Source organism: Protopterus annectens, chromosome 8.part0 (assembly GCF_019279795.1).
Source record: "Protopterus annectens isolate FY-2018-M chromosome 8.part0, PAN1.0, whole genome shotgun sequence".
NCBI lineage: Eukaryota > Metazoa > Chordata > Ceratodontiformes > Protopteridae > Protopterus > Protopterus annectens.
This window is the reverse complement of record NC_056741.1, coordinates 760,265,748-760,285,520: the sequence shown is the minus strand read 5'-3', so window position 1 is coordinate 760,285,520 and position 19,773 is coordinate 760,265,748.

Sequence of the window (19,773 nt, the reverse complement as noted above, 5' to 3'; positions counted from 1 at the left end):
TCCACCCATAATACTTCCCACACCACACCCACCTTAAAGTCATACTGTTATTTATCAGAGACAGCAACAGTAAAACTAAATGTTGTTTTATTCCCCGTAGACTCTATCTACACAACTTTAACTACAAAACACAGAAATATTTCCCTTTCATTATCTTTTCTCACCCACTGTTTGACACACCAGCCATGTAACTTCACAGCATAAATACCACATAATACTATTTCTAGCATGTACTGTCTAAACCACCTACACCTGCAACTCCTTGCTATGCACAACACTGCCTATCATCTGTCATCTGGAGCACATACTAGAAACCTGCAGTCCTGTAACTAAGTACACTTAATTAGCACATCTTACATAATTATTAATTTCCTCCTCTCTGCCTTCAAATTCATATACTAACAGTGAGACTTCTGTCTCTCTAAGTAACCTCTAAAACACTAATTATCCTACTATATCCTACATCTTCCTTACTTTCCTCCATCAGTTTTTCCTTTAATTTCCCACCACTAAAATATCTTTTCCTGCTGCCCTTACATGGTCCCTAGACACTCCTTACTGCCTGCTTTGTTCTCATTTCTGCCTTCTCTGTAGGTCAGTAGAGACTCCCTACTCCATTCTGTATCCTCACGTCTATCTTCTCACAGCCCTGGAACACACAGGTAACCCTTTTTCTACCTCACACGCTCAGTTTAGCTAAGTCTTCCCCTCACTCTTTCTACTTCCTCCATCTCTCTCTCTCTCTCTCTCTCTCTGTTTCTATGAGACACCTTATACACACTTCTACTACCAGACTCTAACTCCTGTTCAATCTAAATTCTATACTGTCTTGACTATAATACTGCCCTCTCTTACATTTACATCCTACAACTGCTTTTTACAAGAGTATTGTCAACAAGAAAGCAGAGTTCCTGTGTAATCATTTAGAGTATATTCATCTTTACAGGAGACTTCTCTGTATTACTGAGTCACTCATTCCTGTTTTCAAAGTATAATTTCTAAAGTCCTGATAAAAGGAAATACATAAAACTAAGGTAGCAAAGTGGCATTTACAAGATGACATGATTTTCTAAAGACTCACAGGTCAGATCAATGTGGGATGTGCAGAGCCAGAGTTATTGAGGAGTGTTTATAAAAAGTTTTGAAAAAATAGGACATACTTTCATGTTTACATTAACAATACAAAACTAGAGTGTGATATCATGTTGTGGCATCATGTTTTCAAGCAGTCTTTTTTTTCTAGTATTTCTAAAAAATGCATTAAAACATGGTCGGTAAAATGAAGACAATCTGAGATATAAATCCTCTTTTGGTAAACTTTTTATGACTATTACCTATAATTTCATAACTTCACTAATTTCCTAAAATGTGTGAGACCTACAAGTGAACAAATTATGCCATCTTATACAAAATATTAAGGTACATAATGTTGCCACTGATACTTCCCATCCAACACAAATGGAACTATAGATTAATATTGTTTTAAAATATTGTGACATTATTATATTCATAGTTTGCATAGATTCTGCAATATCACAAAATAGCAGGTTTATATCCCTTCTTGTCATATATCATCTGAAAGCTCTTGAACAGATGTGTGATGATGTGAGGTATTGCCAGCTATACCAGAAGACGTAGGGCAGTGGATGTGTAACATATGCCAACATAGCTAGCTGGAGTTTTGTAAAGAATTATATGTCATTTGTATATCAAACTGATTAGTGCAGATGTTTGTATTGAAATAGTATTTCTAAAACTGCGTGTGCTAAAAATGTATCAACATTGGGTCCTGCTGGACAGAAAAGAAATACACCTGAATGTTAGACTGTATTGTAACTGTTGAAATGAATATATTACAACTGAGGATACTGGAACAGAACAGGCTAATCTCAGTCCAGCCAATTTTTAAAAATAGTCTGAAATTAAATTACTTGTTTGTGGCCATAAAGATTATATTTTACAGTTCTAATTCCAGCCAGAGCTGAAATATCTGCAAAATCATACTGTATTGTCTTTAGGAGTGAACTAATTGCTTCCCTGGAAAGGTAGAAGTTTTGAAATGGTTTTATAGCTTCCAGATGCTATAACACATCTCAGCGAAGCTCTATGTGTGTATTATTGACACATAAGTGCTAGATTCTGGTTCAGTTGCTAGTAAAGGGGAAAGTGTGGGAACCAGAAGTCAAATGACCAGATGTGTGTGATGTTACCCTTGTATGAGCTTTAGAGTAGCTGGCTTTGGAGTATTCTGGTGGCAGTACCTACCTTATAGTCTGGGAAGAAGGGGCATAGCTGGTATATCTGTGCCACCCTTTCCCAAGTGTGTGTGTGTGTGTGTGTGTGTGTGTGTGTGTGTGTGTGTGTGTGTGTGTGTGTGTGTGTGTGTGTGTGTGTGTGTGTGTGTGTGTGTGTGTGTGTGTGTGTGTAAAAATCAAATCTCAAGGAGTGTGTGTGTCCACAGCTTGGAGCAGGGACACAGAGCACAGGTTTCACAGAGAGGGTGGTGGAGTACTTGGTCGGAACACTCAGCTGAGGACTCAACTCTACAGCTGTGCCAGTGGGGAGTCTTACTGGGGGCCTTGAGAGAGAAAGAGAGAGAGAGAGAAGAAACCTAGCCCACAGACTGAGTATGCTCCCTGTATGCTCTTAAAGGAAATTGTGCTTGGCGCACAGAGCTGCATTATCTATTTGTGTTCCAAGTGAATGTCCCTGTCCAGTGTCAGTAGTGAGGATACAGGCTCACTGATTACTGACTGGCCCAGAGTAGGCCCATCACAAGGTCAACAATTCCCTCCCTAGTATATTGAATCTATCTTTCACACTTACAGAGATATAATCTTTTGCTTGACTATAACACTAGTATTATTTTGGCAAAGAAAATACATTTTTTCTTTCATAAATCTGAAATATAAAATTGGCATTTAGAGACAGACATTTGATGATAACATCATTGTATAGCCCATTGCCTGCAAAATATATACTGCATTTTACATTTTTGTAACTCACATCATTTAGTATATATTATAATTCGAATGAAGTGTGTTTTCAGTAGAGGATTTTGGAGAAAACCTCTCAGGGGGCAAGTGGTTTCCTGGCTTAGAGGATCTCATGAGGCAAATGTGTAAATTACTCTCCTGGTGTTCATAATTAACACAGCTATTTTTAAGAAATGCCTCTTTGTTATATTATTGCACCTTCAGCTGAAACTAAACAAATCCAAACACATCCAAGCTAATCCTGGTCCTGTTCAACAATCAATAAATCCTACAATATCCAGTAACACCCATTATCCCTTAAACTATCCCAACTCCTATAATGCTGTCAGAAAAAGTCATAGCTTTTTACAAATTGCATACATTAAAAACTGTATTATAATCAACAAACAGGCCTCTTTGGAAACATGGCTGCCAACAGAAAACCCTAATATAATAGCTTGGTTTTAACATGGTTTAAAGTTTCCTTCAGCCCTTCTACTTACACCCAAAACAACTATAGCATCCTGTGTGATCTTAGACCTTATCCAAGAATTGGTGGTGGATTCATGATTCTACTCAAGCAATGCATCTCCCTGCAAATCACTGACTCCTCAAAAGCTGACCATGTTGAACATAATGCCACAGTTAGGTGTTAGCACACATATGCTTAAGGAGCCATACTCAACATAATTTTGCCTTTGTTTATATCCCCCACTCTTTTTCAATTGCTACTATTGCTTGCAAATGTTAAAATATGGTCTTAAAAGGAAAACCATTATTCTTGGTGACTTTAATTTGGATGCCAATGACCATGAAGCCAAACAGCTAAAGCACTGTACTCTTAATCTTATTTCTATCAACTTAACCCATCAATGCATTAACACTAAATCTGTCAAACTTCCTAAGTGACCACTTTCCAGTGCTGTTCTATTGCTCCTTCAAAGCATTAAAACCTACACACCAGATAGTGATTGGTTAACCTTTCTCTCCACATAAACTGGCAAACTTGATGATCATTTAATTTCTATCAGTCTACTCTTTACCAAATTGATGACCCTCAAAGTGCCTTATTATATTTTGCTGATATTCTGTCAGCTATCCATAACTCTCTCTTCTCTTGTGTATGTAGCAGAGTATTAGGCCAGAAATGCCCTTGGATTACCATTGAAATCAAAACTCTCATGAGACTAAGGGACAATTCTTGGTGTACCTGAAAAGAAAATCCACCACATATCTTCCTACAAGAAAAGTATCTGTCCTTATGAAAACAAACCAGAATAGCTACAAACTCAGCTAAAGTCATTTACCTTGAAATAAACAAATGTCTGCTACCAATAATTCAAAAACATTTGGAAAGAAATTAAATACCTAACTAGACAGTCTTCCAGCTGTACCTGTCTCACCAACAATGTCCTTAATAACTCCAACAGTAATCCATCAGTAGATTACAGAAAATGTTTATCTCATCAATTGAAACCATTACTAGTATATTTCATAACCCTAGCATTAGCCAACAAACTACTCAAAGTAGCCTTCCAGATAAAATTCCTGCAGGGTATGCAGCCTCTTTCCACTTTTGAGCTGTGCCTGAGAAAGAAACTAAATGTTTATTAAATAACTTGAAACCCTCTACCTCTACCTTCACTGCACTCCACCCTAACTTCCTCAGGAAGGCAACAAACAAAATAGCCAACCTCCTAACTTATGTTTGTAACCTCTCACTTACCACATAAATTGTCCCATCCACTGCAAAACATGCCTTCATTATACTTCTTCCTAATGGACCAAGGCCCAAACCTATAAACACTATAGCTCTATCTTCACTTTTTGCCCTCTTGCAAAAATTTTTGAGTAAGTTCTTTATAAACAGATGCTTAAACACTTTAATACCTATGGGTTTCTATCTGGTATATAACTTGGCTTCAGAAATGTTTTTAGCAAATCCGCCATTATACTTTTAGACTTTGACACTATCAATAGTAACGTAAATTATGGTCTTCTCACAGCCAGTATTTCTGTGGACATTGGCCATGCCTATGAAACTATTGTCCACATAATTCTGCTTGATAAGTTGCAAAAATTCATTTTGGGAAAAAATGTCATTGCCTGGCTCCTTATCTATGTTGACAGCATGACCTGTCAATTTTACTGTAACAACCAGTTGTCTATTAACAGAACACTAAAAACAGTTGTCCCCCAAGTCTCTGTTCTAAGGCCATTACTGTTTTTTTTTTATTAATGATATTACTGATGACTTACCTGAACTTAACCTTACCCTTTATGTAAATGATATTTTATTACTCCAGGCAAACAGATATCCCACAATCCTACAGTCTCAACTTTGTCAATCCTTCCTTTATCTTTGTCAGTGATTGGAGCAAAATAAACTCCAAATTAACCATAAAAACTGTGCTATGCTTTTTTTTCTCTATTCATAGAGGATATGTATGAGGGTAGTGTGACAGCAGTGAGGTCTGCTGTGGGAGTGACAGATGCATTTAAGTTGGAGGTGGGATTACATCAAGAATCAGCTCTGAGCCCTTTCTTATTTGCAATGGTGATGGACAGGTTGACAGACGAGATCAGACAGGAGCGCCTGTGGACTATGATGTTTGCAGATGACATTGTGATCTGTAGTGAGAGTAGGGAACAGGTGGAGGAGACCCTGGAGAGGTGGAGATATGCTCTAGAGAGAAGAGGAATGAAGGTCAGCAGGACTAAGATAGAATATATGTGTGTGAATGAGAGGGAGGATAGAGGAATGGTGAGGATGCAGGGAGTAGAGGTGGCAAAGGTGAATGAGTTTAAGTACTTGGGATCAACAGCTCAGAGTAATGGTGAGTATGGAAGAGAGATGAAGAAGAGAGTACAGGCAGGGTGGAATGGGTGGAGAAGAGTGTCAGGAGTGATTTGTGACAGACGAGTACCAGTAAGAGTGAAAGGGAAGGTCTACAAGAGAGTAGTGAGACCAGCTATGTTATATGGGTTGGAGACAGTGGCATTGACAAAAAGGCAAGAGTCAGAGCTTGACGTGGCAGAGTTGAAGATGTTAAGATTTGCACTGGGTGTGACGAGGATGGACAGGATTAGGAATAAGTATATTAGAGGGTCAGCCCAGGTTGGAAGGTTTGGTGACAAAGCAAGAGAGGCAAGATTACGTTGGTATGGACATGTGCTGAGGAGGGATGCAGAGTATATTGGGAAAAAGATGCTAAGGATGAAGCTGCCAGGTAACAGGAAAAGAGGAAGGCCTAAGATAAGGTTTATGGATGTGGTGAGAGAGGACATGCAGGTGGTTGGTGTGACAGAGCAAGATGCAGAGGACAGGAAGAAATGGAAACAGTTGACCTGCTGTGGCAACCACTAACGGGAGCAGCCGAAAGAAAAAGAAGAGCCTCTCAACTTCCTGTCCTTACTATCTCAGATGGTAACAACCATATCATTCTTTTTGTAACTGAGTACAAATACATAGGCATAACCCTTGACCATTAAAAAGTCCTCAATCAACTAAAACTTTGCTATATATTATCACATCTACTTATTCCTACTATCACAAAGCATCATCCAATGTCATTCTTCCTAAAATGGAATACTGTCTTCCTATAATCTCTTTACACTCTGCTTATTACACTCAAAGACTTCATGTCACTGAGATTAAAATTGCCAAATTTTCTGACACCCATGTATTAAGTGTTTTAAATTGGTTATATGTTACTGAAAGGTTCTCTTATCTTCTATGCACCTTAGTATATACAGTTCTAAATGGTTGCTACTGCTCCATCTGAAAAGAAAACTCTCAATCAGTTTAACACACTTGCGTCTAAGCATCTGTCAGCCTTATTATCTAGTAGTACCTTCTTTGAAGCATATAGCCCTGGAGTAGCGTTAGGCTATATCATTATATGATATTCTCTCAGTGAACATCATCAGCAAATTAATAAATCAGAATCATTATGCAGAATGTCATTTTTTATTGTACTGCTCAATATTCAAAATGCCTCTTGCTATTTCTATACATTATTTTTCCTTTCACATGATGAATTTGTTTTAAATTCCTAATCTCTCATAAGTCAGCCAATGATATTATGAAAATTAAATTGTCATAATTTGAAATAAAATTGTGTACTTATTTTTATGTTTGCTTATCAGTAGCTAGTGATCCAGTAACCTCACTGGATACTCTGGGCACACAGTTCACTTTTTATGTGTCTTTCAGCCCTATGGCTTCCAGTGTACTTTTAGACATATTACATTCTGCACTGCTGTCTAGTTTAAATAAAACATTTTGCTTACTAATTCTCAGCATTTCTTGCTAGCAGTGTGACTTATCATAGTATCTGAATGTCTTTCCTGCATTTTCAAACTTCACCATATAAACTTTTTTCCAAATTACTAGCACCAACAGTTTATTTTCATGTGTTTGTTCAAATCCCTATCAGTTGATCAAAGTTTCAAAATGTCGAAGATCATATGGCCGAGACCATATGCTCAAAGTTTTGAAACTTTGAATTAAAAACAAAAAAAACACTAAAATAAAATAAAACAACTTACCTTCACATTTTTGCAGGAGGCAAGCCACCCTGTACCCCCCACAGCCCCTGCTACTTAAATACACCAACTCCAAGATCACACTACAGTGAGGAAAATGGCAAATCCTGACTTCTGAGCTGTACAGCAATCTCAATACAAAGTGTTAGAAGTTTCAAAACTTTGAACATACGGTCTCGGCCATATGGTCTGAAGTTTTGAAACTTCGATCAACTGATGGTGATGCGTTTGTACAACAACATGCAAATTCTTTTGAAAATACTTGCTTTTTCTTTTACATAATTTTGCAAAGTAATCTTTTTTGGCACCAGCACCATAAAATAGATTATAAGCAGAATACTGCTTACCCATAGGCATATAAACACAGCCAATACATGAGGCTTGAATACTAACTGCACCATATTTTCTGAGTACTTCTTACCTGTCTTTCTGTCTCCATTACTCTTACAACACATTATCACTTTATGTCTCATTTTACTTTTTATTTGACTCATATTTCATCTTACATACATACAGTTCCTATTATTTAACTGTGTATTGCATATTTAGTTGATTTTCTTATATCTACAGCTTTTGATAAGGCAGTTCTGTTTCTCTTAAAGCATTCCCTTCATTTGGTCAAATCTTATACCACCTACTATTCTGTCTCATTAATTCTTGAATCTCTCTAAATTGTCAATCTTTGACTCAGTTCTTCAGCCCATTAAAACAAGTATCCATAGTCTGTGCAGAACCTTGAGCTCTTGTGAAGAATAAATGATACATAAATGATAAATTCTTTCTAGGATCACAGCAGTTCCTGAACTTCTCTATAATTGCCACAATTCCATATTTCTCTTCATGAAAAGGTATGTTAAAAACATTAAAGCTTCTTCCCCTGTGACTGTCAGGTTATATTAAATATCTTTTTTTATTTTCATGTAAAATGCAACATTCATCTCTTTCTTTAAAATTAAAAGTCAGGCTGACAAAATAATTGTGCAATGTGCTCAAGGCATCGTTGGATACTTACATAACCTGGCAACAAATCAGTCCACAAGCAGACAAAATAGTACAAGCCCCAAAGGATAAAATATATGCAGCGGATATTTTGTTTATTTTCCTGAAATAAGTTACTACATTATAATTACATCTTAACTGTAAACAAATAAGCATGAATTCTCCCAGGTACATAACATGGCATCATACGCTAAAACAGTGTTGCCATCAAAGACTTATGCCACACTAGCTGACAGACCAGCAGCCACTGGACTGTTTTTGATTGCAGAGGAATATCCTACAATCTCTGGTTGACCAGTATGGCCTACAAACTGGAAATGGAAGAATGCAAGAACTCCTTATACCAATAGGTACTAAGGTATAAGTATCTATTACCAGTCTAGCTACAGGGACCTTCTAGAGACAAACTACGGTCATGTTGGGTATATCACAAGCATTGTCTTATAAAATATTTGAGATAGTCCTTAATAAACTACTGTTACATATTGATGAGCATATCTGCTTCTTCTACACAGCATAAGGAGAGATCCACCACCATAAGTGGCTTTCATAATGTTGCCCACCCAAATGACGTTATAGGATTTATAGATTGAATCTATGTAACAACAGTGTATATCTGATATTCACAAATATCATCAACAGGAAGGACAGTCATTGCATCAGTCACCAGGTACTGTTCAACAGAAAGGGGCTCATAACCCATGTGTCTGCACAGCACCTTGGTAGTACCCATGATACTCATATATAGCATGGAAGTTATATGTGTTACCACTTCCTGCATGGTAACTTCCCACGTGGTCACCAAGTAAACTAGTAGGTAAGCAGAGACACACTGGTGTACCCACATATCTAAAGTAACACACAGTATATATACCTGCCTCATTCTGCCATTTATATATCCTTCACCTCATATTTTCTTACTGTATTGCAGGTAACACATGATGCTCCTTCAACCACTGATTTACACTGCCAGTATAGAAGCCACAAAGAATGGACAAATATCAGCATAACACCACCCATGCCTCAAACCCAGAATATAGTACAGTTTGTGTTTGGCCTGCTGAAATCCCTGTTCTGTTGTGTATACATATCTAGGGGTACATCAGTATACATAATATGATCCTCATGAAGGAGGCAGCCCAGTTATCATCCCCAGGAAATTCCATACCTGAAACAGGAGGACCCAATACAACCTCTGGTACATCATCCTTCAGCTGCAATATTGACTGTGATGGACAGCAACAAGCAGCCAGACTGCCCAGATATCCTCATGCACAGTCTATTGAAGCAGCAACGCTTAGACCATCTTTATGTGCCTTGACTCTATATAGTAGCAGTGCAGTGTCATACAGTACAATATGATGCATTCATGTTCTGTACAGGCTATGCTGGCCAATGAGTGGTCAGGTCACACTGTGCATTGGACACCAGATTAGAAGGAAAGTGGTGAAGGCCACAGCTGTCATCATTTGCACAGGTCCCTAAATACCTATAGACACATGACTACACAGCTGGGAGGATAAGGTTACTGGTCAGTGGAGATACAGATATGGGTCATGGAGAGGGGGTCATCAGTTTCACAGATGATTGCCTCTGTGACTAGATGAGAGAGACACCACCTGTTTATGGTGATGGTGAGTTATGGATGAAGTACCGTCTCTGTAATGGGGTCCCTGACAGGGGCACATGTAGCTGAACAACAGGGCCTCTGGACACAGATGTTGTGGAACTGGTGGAACTGGACCTTTATGTGGTGCACACATGACGTACCCTGCACCTTGCTGCTCTGTGATGTGACTACCCCCATTATAATATGGGGTGTGAAGATACCCAACCATGGCATGAGCAGACTGTGTTTACTGTGATGGTTAACCTATGGAACCACCACAGGCATGCGCACACTTTCTACCATGGGCACCAATGGTGGCACTGGATAACATCTGCACAGACCATACAATGGATGCAATGCATGCATCATAGTCTAAATGAGCTCAATCATTGCATCATCCCTTTGCTCCACTGTCTCCCAGAGGCTTTGACAGCTTCACCATGGCAATCATTTTCAGTTCAGCCCTGGTGGCTGTAGACTGCACCCCCATTGCAACCCTGCACATCTGTTCATTGGTGCCCAGAACCATCCACATATCTGGGTTGGCTGTAGCACTGGCTGGTTTACTGAACCACTGGTAGCCTGCCACATGATGGGCATTTCCATGTCAGCTGCAGTGTATTGGTTTGCTGTCACAGACCCAATGGTAGCAGTGGATATACTGTTAGTCAATGGACAGCCACCTGACAGGAATGATGAGACCCTTATGATGTGCATCTGCTAGGGCAGTAAGAGTTGAGGAGAGCACAGTGCCACCCTGGACAATAGATATAGGACGAGCCAGGAGGGGAATAGGTGACATCATTGTGCCCTGGGAATGAGACTCAGTCTGTGCATTTGGCATCATTCTCAGGCCTTGCATGGATGCTGACTTCAATCTGTTGTCCTGGACCAATCTCTCCATGTGTTACCACAGCAGTGGTGACACCTGTGAATACATAATACATGAAATATCAGGGTGATGTGCCTGCCCTGCAAACCATGATGCCCTGCAACGTTCATGCATTTATGCAAAGGACAGGTGGAAGCATTCTGGCAAATATAGAACACTTGTGCTGGCAGTGTCCTGAGTCTGAGCATCCAATATGCCTATGGAGCACACAGGCAGTGGTCAAAGTGTACTTAGTTGTCAGTTTAAGCAAAGTTGCTGTATAGCATATGTGGCATGGCTACAAAACTGAATGCTCTCCATGTGAGTTATGCAGCATCTGGTCACCCTGAGAACCCATTCCCACTCCTCCTGGCATGAAATCCATTTCATCATCATCTTCATGTAGCTGTAGCAGGAATGAACCAATATCTGCAGGACTGCAATGGGAGGTGGCCCTCTCTAGCTGCAGCCCTTTTCACCACAGTGCATGCCTTCTGAGAAACTCACCTTATCATGTCAATGGTGATTTTCTGGCAATCCAGTGTGGTGCAATTCTTCCCATCCCTAGCACTGATATCATGTACCACTATGTCCCGCATATTGTCTCAGAGGGCCTGGTGGGCACCCTCTCTGCAAAACAAGTGTCACCCTTAGGTCCTGAATCCCCATAATAGAACTTCATTTTCAGCATGATTCAACTTGTCTAACCTTATCCCTCTATCACCTTTGAAAGACATGCATACACCTAGGAAGACAGTAGACCATACTGGTAAGCAATTGATGGGTGGGTACAGTGAGGTAAAACTGCCACACATATGATTGGCTATTCGGTACAAGGCAGAGTTGGACACAAGTAAGTAGATGGTGGAGTCACAGGTATGGCAAATACTGATATATCCTAGTAGTTATCAATGTGTACAGTGGTAGGGGAGGACCTGTATAGAGATATAGCTGTGGTATGTGAGGTGGACCTGTGTAGGGATACAGCTGTGGTATGTGGGGTGGACCTGTGTAGAGATACAGCTGTGGTATGTGAAGTGGACCTGTGTCAAGATACAGCTGTGGTATGTTACAATGCAGGCTTTATTGTGAACTGTGGAGGATGAGGGCTTCCTTGAGGTGTGGTGGGTCACGGTGCACATGGGTGGCACAAGGGATAGGGTTATCATTCCAGGGGTTACTTATATGAATGTTTCTAGCAGATCCATGCATAGCAGATGAGTGTATCACATGAAGGTCAGTCAGGATGGGAAGAGAGCAGTCATTCTGTTGTTTTCCATAGCAGGCCAGCAAAGTTCAGACCACTAAAGCAACCACACATCCAGTAGTGTTACCATTGCCAAGCAGGAGCACACAGACATATAACAATGATATAATACTAACTAAGGCAGACTGGAAGGGGAGGTGGTGGCAGTCCTGTTGCAATGAGTTACCATCACTCACATGCAGTTGTAGGTCTACAGATTTGTAGCCTGCACACTCTATAGATGCAGGTATATATGAGAGGCAAATATAGTACTGAGCAATAGTGTTTCCATATCTGCATTACCATTTTGAAAGACTATTCACAGTCTAAGTTTCACATAGATATGAAACTTTTGAAATCCTCTTTGCCACACTCCTGTAGACTTCTATGAACCTCTTCTAGCTCTGTCTTTTGGAATTGTTGATATGTGCTAGCAGACAGTGCTTAAAGCTGCTAAAGTAAGTCTGCTACTGCTATTTCTATGCTGCATGTTCTGGCATCAGACATGATGAATCAGACTTAAAGTCAATAATATATAGTTGTTTGCATCACACAGTATATTCTAATGAGGCTAGATTGTGCCAGTACCTACGAATTTCTATATATTCACAGATGTGCATCATTTACATAAAGCATACATGCATTCTGCCACTCATCAGTGAGATGCTGTGCAGATCCACTTGTGCAAGCAGGTTGTGCATGTACTAGTATAGTGCTGTGTTGCAGTGCTAAGCTGTGCTAGCAGTGATTCAATGTCCAATGTTGGGTGCAGTTTTGAGGTTGCCATTTTGTGCAGATTTGTGTCAATGGCTGCCAATATAAGTACTCCATATAAAGGGCTTGCCTGGCATGTTAAAGATAGCACAATAATATTATTTCTCTTATACATGTAGTTAGGGGAGTAGCTGTTAGGGCATTCTGCAGGTCCATTCCATAAGAAAGATGTCTGGTTCAACCTGTAAGACCATCTGGCAAGGACAACAAGCATCCTCTCTACCAATAAGCAGTGCAGGTACAAGACCAATGACTCCCCATCACGGCCCTGAAAATCTCTGGGTATGGAAAGCAAAGGTGAGGAATGAATATTTCAAATAATATAGGAATTGTTAAGTCATTTCTAATGATGTGTCATACTGCACTTAATAACTTGATTTTCTGACTTTTACATCTCTGTTCATAATTAGGTTTGTTTCCTCTTATAGATCCCAGAATGTACCAGGCTGGCTGCTTTGAGTGACTGTTTGTATGTTGTGCATGTTGTTATTGGCCACTGCATTGTTGCAGTGTTGTGTTGCTTTCAGAGGACATGGCAATGCCTCTAGGTGTTTATAGGCACCATTTCATGTTTCCACTTCATGGTACATTCCTGTGTTAGTGTAGCTTCTATTATAACTACATGTAGTAAAGTAGATTGTTGTTCTGTCTGTAGGTATCCTGACCTGCTCCTGCTTTATTGCACATACACAAGATACTGTAGCATCAATCTGGGGTTGTGGGCACCATCTCTAGCTCCTGCTTGATGGAAGGAATATGTGTTGAGCTATAGCTGGTGCTGTGTAATGTGCATCTCAATCACACCTTTATGTGATATGGGATGGCTTCCATATCACTTCTGTCTTACAGCAGGAAAACAGAATGAGGAGAATGCTGACAGCTGCAGCAGCGAGCAACAGAAATCACTGGCACAGTCAGGTACTGTCACTCTACTTCCACACCTGTATTATATAGGTGCCCCACCAATGGGTCCACCAAAATAATAGCACCCTTCCCTTTGTGCTTCCCTTCTGCGAGTCATGATGGTCTAGCTGAGCCACAAGCATGTTAGCTGCTGCCACTCTGGTGAAGGCAGCAGCTGAGGTGGGTGAGTGGAATGAAAAGTCCCAGCAGGAAATTCCAGCTCATCCCAGGCAGGAAGCCCATGCAAGTCACCTGTCCCAGCTTAGGCAGAGCTACAGCATGTTCTGGAGGTTGGTGGATGAATAGACTATAACACACTGGATCACCATGCATCACCCTCTCATGCAGCAGGTTTTGGGCTAACTGGATTGGCTGATGTATGCCTACCGGCCATTAGAAGCAGGTGCAGCCAATGTCATCAAACACCTGGATTCTGACCCTTCATCTACTAGATCACAGTAGTAGACATTTGTGCCAGTCAGCAGCAGGCATGCTGCCTGCATTTCACCACGTCCCAAGCCATTTATCTAGCCTCTGTTTTTATGTTTAAGTGGATCTCTTGACTCTTCACTTGTGTATGCACATCTCTCTATGTTCTTCTGTGCTATTCCATGTGTGCTTGTGTGCCCTTGCTTCCTACCATTCCCCTCCTTTTCCCCCATTGTGCTCTTCACCCCTCCCTTCTTCCCTTCTCTTTCCATCTACATGAAATGGGGTCTCTCCAAAACATCTGTTCTACCTTCCCCAATCCTGCTTTACCTTACTATGCTCCTACTGTGTGATCCTCTGCTTATTATATCCCTTTTCCTACTTTCCTATGCTACCCTTTCATAGAAGCAATAAGGTGACCTGTCTGCTGTGTACCCTTTGACTAGCCCTGTCCATCTGCCATATACTTTTTCTTTGAAGGGTGCAGCAATGCCAGTGACTGTTGTGCTACCAGCTGTAGCTCCTACAGGCATTGTTCTAAGTGCCACACAAAGAGGAGTGACAGCACCCTCCCTTCCCTTCTTCAAATGCTCTCTGCTACATTGATCTGCTTTTCTAATATTTTCTTCTGCCTTATCTGGGTGGAATCTCCCAGAAGAAGTGAATTATTGCTGCTGCACAGTTAGAAATCAACACCAATAATAATATCCTATGGTAAAAAGTGACCAACATTCTGTTTTACAATGCTTTTTTTCTTTCTGAGAGCAAATAAAGCTAAAGGAATTTTAACCTGAGCAACTGTAGAGGAGCCAGAGGATTTAGAAGCCTTTGAGAGGACATGGCACAGGTGAAAAATGGGCAAGAGGAAGGCAGGGACATATGGGAGCTGGATTCTTTTTTGGCTCCTGGTGTTTCTCTTAATCTTGGTATCTTCCAGTCTCAGATTTGATGAAATGCCTCAAATAGGCCACCAGACTCTCCAGATGCTGGAACTGGAAAGGTAAGGGATGCACAGAAAGATACAGATAAACCTTAAGACTCACTGAAGCATATATACTGGTCCAGGGATTTTGTTGTAAGTCTAAATATATTCTAATATGCTAGGAAGTGTGGTGTGAGTTTGTATGCAATGCTGACAGAAAGGCGCCACCACCATGTATATATTGACATACCTCTCTGTTGTCCACTCCCAAGATATTCTATCTGCTGCTCCAACTGACAGATCTGGTCTCACCAGTTGAGCACATGACTCCAGACAGTCACATTCTCACCCCTTCTCCTCTGAGAAAGAGAGAGACAGAGACAGAGAGAGAGAAGGAGATATTGCCTTGTCATACTTCTCTCCATCATCATCTGATCTTCTAGTGCCTGGCCCATCTGTGTCATAGTCAAGACTACAGCTCTCTGCACTACAGAGATGATGAATTAGAGCTGTCAATACACTTGAAAGGGCAGACTCATTAGGTGTATTGCATCCTTCTGTCAAGTAAGTTTCATTTATTGTAGTACTATAGACTATGCACTTTGGAACAGGAAAATAATGAAGTCCATTCCACAAACTTTCAAGTCAGTGGCCTAACACTGCTAAAGAAATTGAAATCAACCAAAATTTGCATTGAATGCCACATCATCCAAAATTCATCCCTACTAGCAACTGCATTCTTAGTCCATCTGTGGCATGGCAGATTACTTCTATATTTATTGTGTGTCCTTCACTGAATGCACATCCATAGTGACCTAACTTCATTTATATGTAACAACAATGGATGAGCACATAGCATCAGAACTAAAATAATGTTTGGAAAAAGTAGCTTGCCTGAACAAATTGTCAGAATTCAAAATATTTGTGAAGATAATTGTGTTAAGAACGTCCCCTAAACTTCCACTAAAGATTTAGTCACACTGCCAAACATTAGCTGGAATAAATATTTATAAACATGTTCAAGAAAATTTAAAAATATTATATGCTGTGGTAAACCACTGCAATATAAAATAAAAATGTTCTTACACTAATCATGATACCATGCCTGCACCAGTGGTTAGGCTCATAGGTTCATTGGTGTGTACTAGGCTAATGACCAGTGGGGCCTTTTTAAGCCGAGCCATACATCCCAAATATCTGGCAAGTTATGGGACATTTGGAAGTGTAAGCAGGGACTTGGGAGATTAAACATTTACAAGTAGGGGCCTGGGAGAGGAACAATTTCGAGGCTGCCCATGTCCATTAGAGAATAGGTGCCAAACCAGGCTGAATTTCTGGATCCCCAGCCAGTTGTCCAAGTTATACTTAAACTGGGTTAGGGAAGAACTCTGTTTCACATAGATATGGAGCCTGTTCCAGAGAAGGGGTAGTCTCTGGGATATATACCTGTCTCTCTAGCAGGTCCTATTTATATCACTGGCAAGGTTTAAGTCTTTAGAATGGGTAATTCTGGTGCTGGAGGTTCGTCAGACTGGAGTCCGAAAATGCCTTGTATGCCAGGCATGAATCTCCCTATACAGGGATAGGCCTTTAGGACATGTTATTTACGCCCTGCATTCCTTTAGTGAGGAACTTCTGTGGACATTTCAGTTGTTAGATGTGCCTGGTTAGGTGCATGCCGAAAGGGTATTATAATCAATGATAGATCTAATAAATGCCACATACAGTGGAACAATGACCACCTTAGACCTAGATGCCATACCTTTGTCTATAAGTTGTACAACATAGAATGACTTTTCACTACCACAGACACATGATGGTCAAAGGCTAGTTTACTGTCTACATGTATCCTCAACTCCCTGCCTACTGGGTCAACTTTTAGGGGTCAGTTGTCAATATGGTATTTACCAGGGGTAGCTAACTTCCCAAAGGATGTTATTATGCATTTCTTGGTATTTAGTTTTAGTCCATAGCACTGATACTAATTATATGTTCATGTCAGCTTTTTGTGGAGAACATCAGTGCCAGTAGGGAACTCTTACATCTCCTAATTTGCAATAGCCTGCAAATTTGGTCAGCCAGAGGCCCTTGGTGTTAGCCTTAACTTCAGAGAAGTAGATGCCAAAAAGGAATGGCCCCAAATATGAAACTCACTCCAAATGTGATTTAGTAAAACCAAATGTGGACAGCTGAATAAAACACACTAGCAACTTATAAAAGGCCATTGAGAAGTTTCATCATAGAAAAGCAGGCAAAGGTCAAAGACAACAGAACTGGCAAATAACAACTGGACCAATTGCTTCAAGGACTATTTCCATGTATCACTGTAGTACGTTATAGCAGACAGAGATGACATGCAGACTAGTTAAGAGCTCAACACTCAAATGACCTACACTCAGTTGTTGTATAATGGAGTTGTGAAGACCCACTGAAAGCACAAGATTATACATTGAAACCAATAACCAATTATACCCACTCCTAGCCAGCAAGAATCCAAAGCTTAATCCTATGATAGATGCATGACCACACCTGTAACTTAAAAAGGATGGATGACCAAGATAATTTTCAGAACAAAATTTCCTAACAGTTTTTTATCCCAAGAGGAATAAGAGACCCAAATGTTGACCACAGAGGAATGGATAAATTATTTTTTCAACAAGACTAAGTAAATATGGCAGTGACACTGTAACATTCCAGACAGAAGACCCCCTGGAAGTACCTGCCAAGGATACTGTCCTGAGGTTAGTAGGTCATAGAGGTGCTACCTGAGTACCTGAGAAGGACAGCCCAAGAAGATAAATACATAAAGGAGGAAGTATTTGATAATACAAAGATTATAAGTGTTACTCAGATGAGCATTATTAACATTATTTAGTAAATTAAGCACTGGTAATCAATATAATAAAGCTTTACAAAAGTATTTTGAAAACCAGTGCAATAATCATGCTTAAATATTACAGTTTCTAGTGTTCAACGAAGTTAATTTGGAGAAAATAATGCCTACCTCAGATGCATAATATATGCAATTGTTAAAGTTATTTGAAATGCATATATGAAGTAATAGCTTATCGCTTATATTCATGCTATTCTCTTTCACTAAGTTAAAAAGTAAGAGGGAAGGAATGTCACACGAGATGTAATAATCCATATGCAGATATGTCAGAGAATATAAACAAGGAAATCGCTCGATAATGTTGTGCATCACAGTTCTGGACACATTGATCAGTGTTTTATTCTGTGAAATGTACAACTGTACAGATACACAAAAAATATTCTTCTGAAATCAGCACAAAGTTATACTGCTACATTAAATATGAAAGAATAAAAAAGAAAAAATAAGGAAACTCGTGAGCTTTTCTGTTAAACAAGTCTCTAATCCTACAGGATTATAATATATGAATGCAACATCATTTTTAAGTACCAGAACTGCACATGGAGTGCAATAAATTAATTCACACTTAATTTATGCTGAAGTGACACTCACATAAATACAAATACATGGATTTATATATCACTTCATACGTGTATACAACATATGGTTCAAATAACCCTGTATAAATTATAATGCACACTGTGACAGATTAATTTTTCAAAGTACATTACATCTGTTAAAGTTGCCATTTAATCCAAGGCTGACAAAAATCTCAAAGTTAAAATGTAGTACATCCTTTTTCTTCTCAAAATGTTCTTATCACCTGTCATTGCAGAGGAAGTAATCCATCTACATTAACCAAAGTAAACTTGCAATTGCATAAGTCCAGATGATACATTGAAGCATGAGCTGGCACAACTGCTGACGTTCCTGTACTTCAGTGCAGATTTTAAGTGATGTTTTGATTAGATAACCATTTAAGTGCCAAAAGTTTTAAGATTCCTTATATTGTCAACCTTCTCAGTGTCATTTACTGTTAATATTTTGAATCAAAGCAAACCATTACACCTTTGCCGTGATGTCAGCAACGAGTTTAGGAAACAAGATGGAGGAAAACTAAAATCTGTATGATGGTGGGCAAAATGTTTCATGTTAACATGTTTAGTCGATGTGGCTGAATTTGTAAAAATGGGAGCATCAAGTATAATGTCTTACAAACTGCGTTCTATGCATAAAAAAATCAGCTATTCATAACATGTACTTTATGAAACTGGCTAGTGTTCAGTAATCTCATACACCTGAAACAAGTGTATTGCTCCAACTTTGCATTAAGCATTATTTATGTTTTTACACTGTATTTGCATTGTTTAAGTCCCATCGCCTGGAAATTAACCACTGCAGACCCCAGGTTCCTACTTTACCACATGACAGTTTAACAGCTGTGAGATGCAGACCTCCATGCACCTGCTTCCAATTCAGCACTGTTGTCAGCACTATCGTAGTTTTCATGTTTTAATGTGTCATTACTGCATTCCTTTTGACTATGTGTCAGAATCAGTTAACCAGTGACAACAGTGTCACCACTGACCATTTCGGAATTCCTTTCCCTATACCTTAGCCTTGGA